The following is a 7389-nucleotide window of genomic DNA, read 5'->3' as shown; positions in this document are numbered from 1 at the left end:
TGTTTTAGTGGTATCACACTTTTTAGAAACTGACAATGTTAAAATTTAGTTCTGATACATGCCATTCTACCATGATTTTATGTCATCTGTGGTTTTTACATATTTTAATATTATCTCAGTTTTTATTTAGTTTGTTTAAAAATTAAGGTTAGGAATATAAGGTGCAAAGAAAAAGTTGTATTTAATATAAAATGTTTTCAATTTTTTTCACATGTACAAGCATTGAGCAGATAAGTGACTCTGAACTATGTTGATCTTATTTCTTAGTCAATCACCTTGTTGATACAAGTGTTCTTTGTGGTTTTTTTTTCCTTAAAGGGAGTGACAGGATGATATGAATTTGTGTATCATTCTTCGCAATTTTGAGTTTTTTAATAATTTCAATTATTCAACATATAGTGAGCATATCTGTTATTGTCAGATTCATGCATTTTTTATGCCTGATGTTATGCCAGTAGGTAAAGTATTTTATTACATTGTGAATTTTTTATTAATATACTTTATGTTTGAAAAGTTACTATACTTTCCTCCATGAAATCAGTGTACCTGAGAATTTCACAATTGTACTCAAATTTTGTAAAAATGAGATTTAATATTTTTTATTTCTAATTAATATTTGATTTTCTCTGGTACAATTCACAGTTTGAAATTTTGTATAAAATTTTGTGAAAAAGCTTCTTCTATTCAGTTTTACCAGATTGACATAAATTATTGTAAATCAATAGCTCCAAAGATTCTGGACTAATTAGTGTCAGTTTTTAATTAAATCTGAGCAGTTAACTTGATTAATTTATATGATGATTTATTAGAGTAAAATAATATATTAATTTAAATTAATTTCTCTGATTACTAAAATTTCAGCAATCCAAGTTTTTTGATGATAATCAGTAAATTGAATGGACTCAATTAAGCAGTCCAACTATTAATTGGTTATCAAATTCCACTAATTCCTCAGCTCTATTTTTAAAAACAATGTCCAATGCACAGTTAAAAATTAGCTATAGTCTTCATAAATTACTTTAAAACTTTTGAATTAAACAATATAAGATTTTATTTATAAAGCTACTGAAGTGGACAATTTAAAAAATATTTTTTCTTTTATTTTGTTGAGATATGATGACTGATACATGTAATTATATGAAGACAGAGTTTCTTTATTAATCTTTTCTCTAGCCAATGGAGCGTACCATTTCAAAATTCTTTTCCCTTCGGTGGCAGTCAGAGCCAACATTGGGAAAGGTGGAGAAACAATTGCTCAACTACAGTAGGAAACAAGTGCACATATTAAGATGTCAAAAGCCAATGACTTTTATTCAGGTTTGTTCATCCCTATGAAACCATCTACTTATAAAATAAAAAATATTTTTTGTAAAAATGATAAGATGTATTAAAATTCATAATTACCAATCTTTTATCTGGTCAGTTCTTCTATTAACTAACAGATATGTAGCATGACATTTATCTTATTCGTTAATGAAGTGATAACAACTGTAAAACATGAGCATTTTTGAAAGCCCTATAATTATAGTTTTTATCATTTTGTATCAAGATTTCTTAAACCTATGCATTTTTCTGATATCATGAATTATTTATTAATGAATATTGTTAAATAATATTTATAAACATAGGAGAAAAAGTTATAATACTGTTAGTTAATGTAAGATTGTAGAATGTACATTATAGATTTATGTCTTTTTTTAGTAATATATAACATGAACATTTAATATATAAAGTTTCTCTTGATGCAGAAAAGTAAGGTAAATTCCATTTAATGTATAAGCCTTTAACAATAATGCTATTACAAACATTTGTTAAGAGACACAAATTGATCTAAATTCATGTAACTTTGTTTTCAGTTAGTGTATTAAATTTAACACATGTAAAAATGTCTTTTAATTAAAACATTAATTGATACAAAGACCTTTACAGTTGACTTTTCCTTCTGCTACAAGAGTACAGCAAGTAACTAGACAATTGTGATTAAATGTTTTGCAAACTTTTCTCAAACGATTTTATAAGCAAATGTAAAAAACGAAGATGTGGGGGTAAGAAACTGGTCACAAAGACTTCAATGAATATTTATTGAAAATCATAGAAAGAATTTACATGACTCCTAGCAAACATTAAAACTGTTTTTAGAATCTTAACATTTAAAACCTGTGCAATTCTTAAAAAAAATGTCTGTAATAGTCCATAACAGCATTTTTAATGCCTCAACCTTTAAGAAAATATATGTGAGCAGAAAGAGACTTATTTGCTCATCATTTAAAATGCATGAATAGATGAATTCAAGCAAATGTTATCTTTTAGAATGCATCAGATATCATCATCTATATTATATTATATTATTATCATCATATTATAGGAAACTATTGTTGTGCTCATTACCCAAGTTTATGGGTCATTTAATATTCTTAAAGGTCTTTAAAATTTCCATCTTATAATGCCAGTGTGTAGTCACTATGATCCCATACAAGTTAAATCTGTATACCAAACTAATTGTGCTGGCATTCTATGGTTAAAAAAGAAATGAATTTCTAATGAAATTGTAAGAATAAGGTGTGCCAAAAGTTACTGTTTATTCTTTAAAAGTACAATAGTCATTATGTAATTGCAAAAATAATATGATTAACATTATCAACTGATTAACATTATGCACTTAAAGCAAACTATTTTGTAAAACTAGATACGACAGAAAGGGTATGTTTCATTACTGGCAGTCTAGAAGGCATCACTGGGATACATGAATTTATTAGATAAAAACCAGATCCTAATGCAAAAATATCAGTTGATTTTGACCACAACAACCAGCTGAACAAGAGAAACAAGTAAGAGAATTTCAGATAGTTACAAATATCAAAATATATTCGGTCCTATTATAATAATTTTTTTAAATGGATTTTTAATTTCAGTATACCATTTAATACATGGGTATAAATCTTGCAGAAATCTAGGAAGAAGTAGCAACAAAGACAGTGCCAGTAGGGGGTGCTTTTTGTTATACACTTTCAATACCAGTCTCATAAAGTCTTTCCATAGTATTTCACATTATTAATTAATTGACTGTCATTGACCACAGAAATGTCTTATGGGTCAAAACAGGAAGTGGCCTTTCATATCAGTCTTATGATGGTTGTTAGAAATAGAAACTAGCTGAGTTCATATAGTATTCCAATAGTGGTGGCCATTTTTTTTCACTACATTCCTCTAAAAAGATTATTAGTGCACACGCTGAGATATACAAGACATTTGTATGCCCTATCTCCATGCACACGCACACACACTGCATACATTGTTTTACAGAAAGTTTAATTTATGTTTGTGTGTGTGTAAGGACATGGAACCATCTGTGAATGTAATTGATGTTAACTTATGTAAAATAAAAAAATAATAAATACTCAATAACAGCAATAATCGTGTGGTGGATGGAATGTTTAACCATCATTAACATGCCTCTTGTTCAAAACAATGATTTTGCAGAGTTTAAGATTGACCTAGGAATGATTAAATAATGCACATACAGACAGACAGACACAGTTTTTATGTTATATATATTACACTACTGGCATTCTGTTTTCATGTTATATTCAGAATTACTAATCCAACAATTCTGATGTAAAACATAGAATGCCATTACTTCTTTTATGCATTTTTTATGGTGTTAGGTAGCTTTTTACAACTTTTTCGGTAGGTATTTATGAATACCCATTACTCTTCTTTTTCCATTTATGGCAGTTTGTTGGCAATGTCTTTTATATTTGTTTTTTGCTATTGTAATCAAAATGCTTATTATTTTTTCTTCATCATGTTTTATTTTTTGACTAAAAATACTAATTATTTTTCAAAAAGAAATATGTTATTGAATATTTTTTATTCTGTAAATTTTAGGTAAAAATATTAGTTCCTAACAGTACTGCAGGAATGATTATTGGTAAAGGTGGAAGCTATATCAAACAAATAAAAGAAGAGAATGGTGCATATGTTCAGATATCCCAAAAATCTCGTGACCATGCCTTAGCTGAGAGGTACATAACAGGGATAGGAGAAATGGAAAACAACAAGATAACTTGCAAGTTAATATTAGCCAAAATTGCAAAAAATCCTCAAAGTGGCAGTTGTCTTAATGTTAGTTATGCAGAAGTTTCTAGTCCAGTAGCCAATTTTAATCATACAGGTTTGCCATATGCTTTTTCAAATGGAGGCCAAGGGAAATGGACTTAATAACAATAACACAAGTTATATCTCAAATGGAAGCCTAAGTAGTTTGAGTCCATCAATAAACAATAATTTTGGAAGTCCTCAGGGAACAGCAACTCCTGCAAGTATGATGCCATTTCAACAGGCTTAAGCACAGGGACACATGACATTTCTAACAGCAGTGCTTCACTGATAATTGAAAACATTAAATACATGATACAAGGAAATGGATACTCCGAACAAGCTACAACTGAGATTACAATACAGCTGCAGTGAACATTTGCAAATTATAGGGTACTAGGATTAGGTTTAGGTCAGTTTTTAAATAACATAAATGGTGCTACAATAATGAATGGTATAGGCATGGGATTGGGTTCCTCTGCTCCCAGGACTTGTCCTGCCCCTCCTGGAGGTATATCCAACCAAAGTAGTATGCTTACATCTTGTACATGTGTACCAGGAATAGACATCTCTTGTAGCTCAATAGCGACTTCAGGTCCAGCAAGTGGACATTCTAATACATTTGGACCACTAAGTGGAAACATGAGTACAAGTATGTTAAGTATTGGCATGGTTCCTGGATTTTCATTTCCTACAGTTAATAGATCCAGTGACAGATTTCAATGTGATTCATTTCGACATAGTTCTCGTTTCTTGGGATCACCTTATGCTCCTAGTTTGCCAGTTAACAACAACTCATTTGGACTTGAAACATGTTTTAACTCTGGTCCTACTTCAGTGTATAAAAGCCCATCTCCAAGTGATTATTAGAGTAAAACAGCAAAAATAGAAGTTGATGTTGGTGAGAATATTGTAAATGGCATTTTAGGTCCAGGATGAAAGTTCTGGAAATCCAGTGACTAAGTGGAGCAAAAAAGGCATATTTGCACCTGGAACACGTAATCATATTGTAACAATAACTGGCCCTTCAACTGCTGTCAGTACTGCCCATTATCTCATGGAACAACAAATAACTGGAGAAAAAGCCAAAAGAGCTTGTCAAAACTCTTTTGTAGCCATACATTAATGATACTGTTGTGTTACAGTTTTATTAGTTTTTCATTTTACCATAAACCCTATCACAAACTATACTATGTCGAATGCAACATTTATTGCAGCCATGGAAGTGAATACGCTAGTAATATAAAACACACAAGTGTTAACACTGTGTTTAAAAACTGTTTTAGTTATGTTTTGTAGGTTTAACTAGCTGTAATATTAGTATTAGGCCTGTTTGACAGTGTAGTCAGTGCGAACTTGTGATTTTTGTATATTGCAGTCATTAATACAACTTATTTTTATAACATACAACAATTATTTGTGGTGACTTAAAACTTTTCTTGTTAGTTTTAGTCTGCAATAAATATAAAATAATATGAGTGGTGCACACACACACACACACACACATGCATGCATATATGTATGTATCTTTAAGACAGGTTATTCTCTAAACTGAAAAATGTGCACTATTACAGGCCTTATTAGAGATAGGCATTGTTCTTGGTTCTGGTATGTCTCTCAAGGCAGCCCTAACAAACTTAGTTATGTTCTGAGCAAGTCTCAATGGTCACTTGAAACGAAGCGGAAGGATGTGTATTAAATTAGTCAGTTATATCAGAGTAAGGAATTACTTTTCATTACAATATAAATAACTTTTTGATGTGCGTTAAAAATGACTTTTGTATTTTATCTCTTTTAAAATGAACATGTGGTATATAAAGAAAAAACAAAGAAAATAATATGTTGAAAACATAAAAAAAACACTGTTGTAAATTGAAAGTAAACTTGTGGAGTTTTAGTGTTTATTAGTATATTACAAACTGTTTTTATGGTTAGAAGTTTTTCACAAGTATTTGCATGTAACCACTGAAAATGTTAAGTAATCACTAGTAATTTTGGATGCATGAGAAATACAGAAAGCTTAAATAACTGTATGAAAAACTGTTGTTTTAAACAAAATTTATTGTGTCCTTTAGACTTTTGTTTGGCTGAAATACTAGCTGCTATTTTTTCTCATTGCAATTTACTTTCTTTTATGTGTGTCTGTATTTTATAAAGTTATGAAAAACATTGTTCATTGCTTGATTTTGTTTACAAAGGGAAAAGAGCATTATAACTTTTATCACCAAGTTATTTGTTCAATATGTTAAGTTAGGTCAGGTTATTTTCTCTGTCTCTATCTCTCATATAATGTCATACAAAAATAGATGATCATTAAACAGACAAAAAACATCTAGGGAAACATTCATGCACAATGTTCTTTACTAATGCTGTTTCTCAGAATGCTTATTTGGTTTATTCTGTTAGATACACTTTTTAAAACCATATTGAAATAGTTATTATTCTTCCCATTGTTAGCATGAAAATGTATAAAATAATTTTTAACTGAAATGTAAATAATTATTATTAATAATTACCCTCCACAAGTGAGGAAGATGAGAAATGGAATATAATCTTGTAAATATAGGACTGATAAATAAAATATATAGGGTCTTTTCACAACACATAGCTGTGAAATGATTGTAGTGGGATTTGAATTTTCAAAACCAGATACATATACCTAACATCATTTTTACTTTAGACCAATGCTTCTCAACCTTTTCCAATGTTGTTCACCCCTACAAATTTTCACAACAGCTTCACTCACTTCAGTTAAAAAAAAAAAGACTAAAAAGTACTAAATTAAAATACAGAAATTTTATTATGACTCAAACATAGATCAAATTACAACTAGAATAACTAATAATACTCCTTCGCCATATCATTCTCAATCGCCAAGATTCGGATCTCATTAACTCCTGCATGAACCATTTGCCCAGTTGAGAAGCATTGCTAAGGAGAACTATAAACTCGATTATTTGAATTCAAAATTTATAAGAAAAATTAATTCTTATGCACATTTTATTTTGTATTTGTGGAGTACTGAAACTCTTCCCCAGCTTTATCTTTAGTTATGCCTGTGTTTTCAGTAATTAAAAAAATAAATATGCCTTTTTATATATTTTAATCTATTTGTTTCTTTTTAAGGTAATGGAGACTAACCTGAGAAGTGAACTAACTGTAATTAAAAATATAAAGCTGGAAGATAAAAATTTCATCAGGGGAATTATTAATATTTTAATGTAAACCATCCATTTTAAAAAGCTCCTTTCTTCCATTGAATCAATCCCACAAGCCCAACCAACCTATCTA

General features: G+C 29.6%; 1 pseudogene; it reads left to right on the top strand.

The window, feature by feature from the left end:
* The first annotated feature begins 1160 nt into the window (after positions 1-1160).
* LOC143247907 (RNA-binding protein Pasilla-like) lies at positions 1161-5224 on the top strand (annotated as a pseudogene).
* The last annotated feature ends 2165 nt before the right edge of the window (positions 5225-7389 follow it).

This window comes from Tachypleus tridentatus, chromosome 3, assembly GCF_004210375.1.
Source record: "Tachypleus tridentatus isolate NWPU-2018 chromosome 3, ASM421037v1, whole genome shotgun sequence".
Classification (NCBI taxonomy): Eukaryota; Metazoa; Arthropoda; class Merostomata; order Xiphosura; family Limulidae; genus Tachypleus; species Tachypleus tridentatus.
Note: the sequence above shows the minus strand (reverse complement) of the source record. Positions and strands in the feature narration are given on the sequence as shown.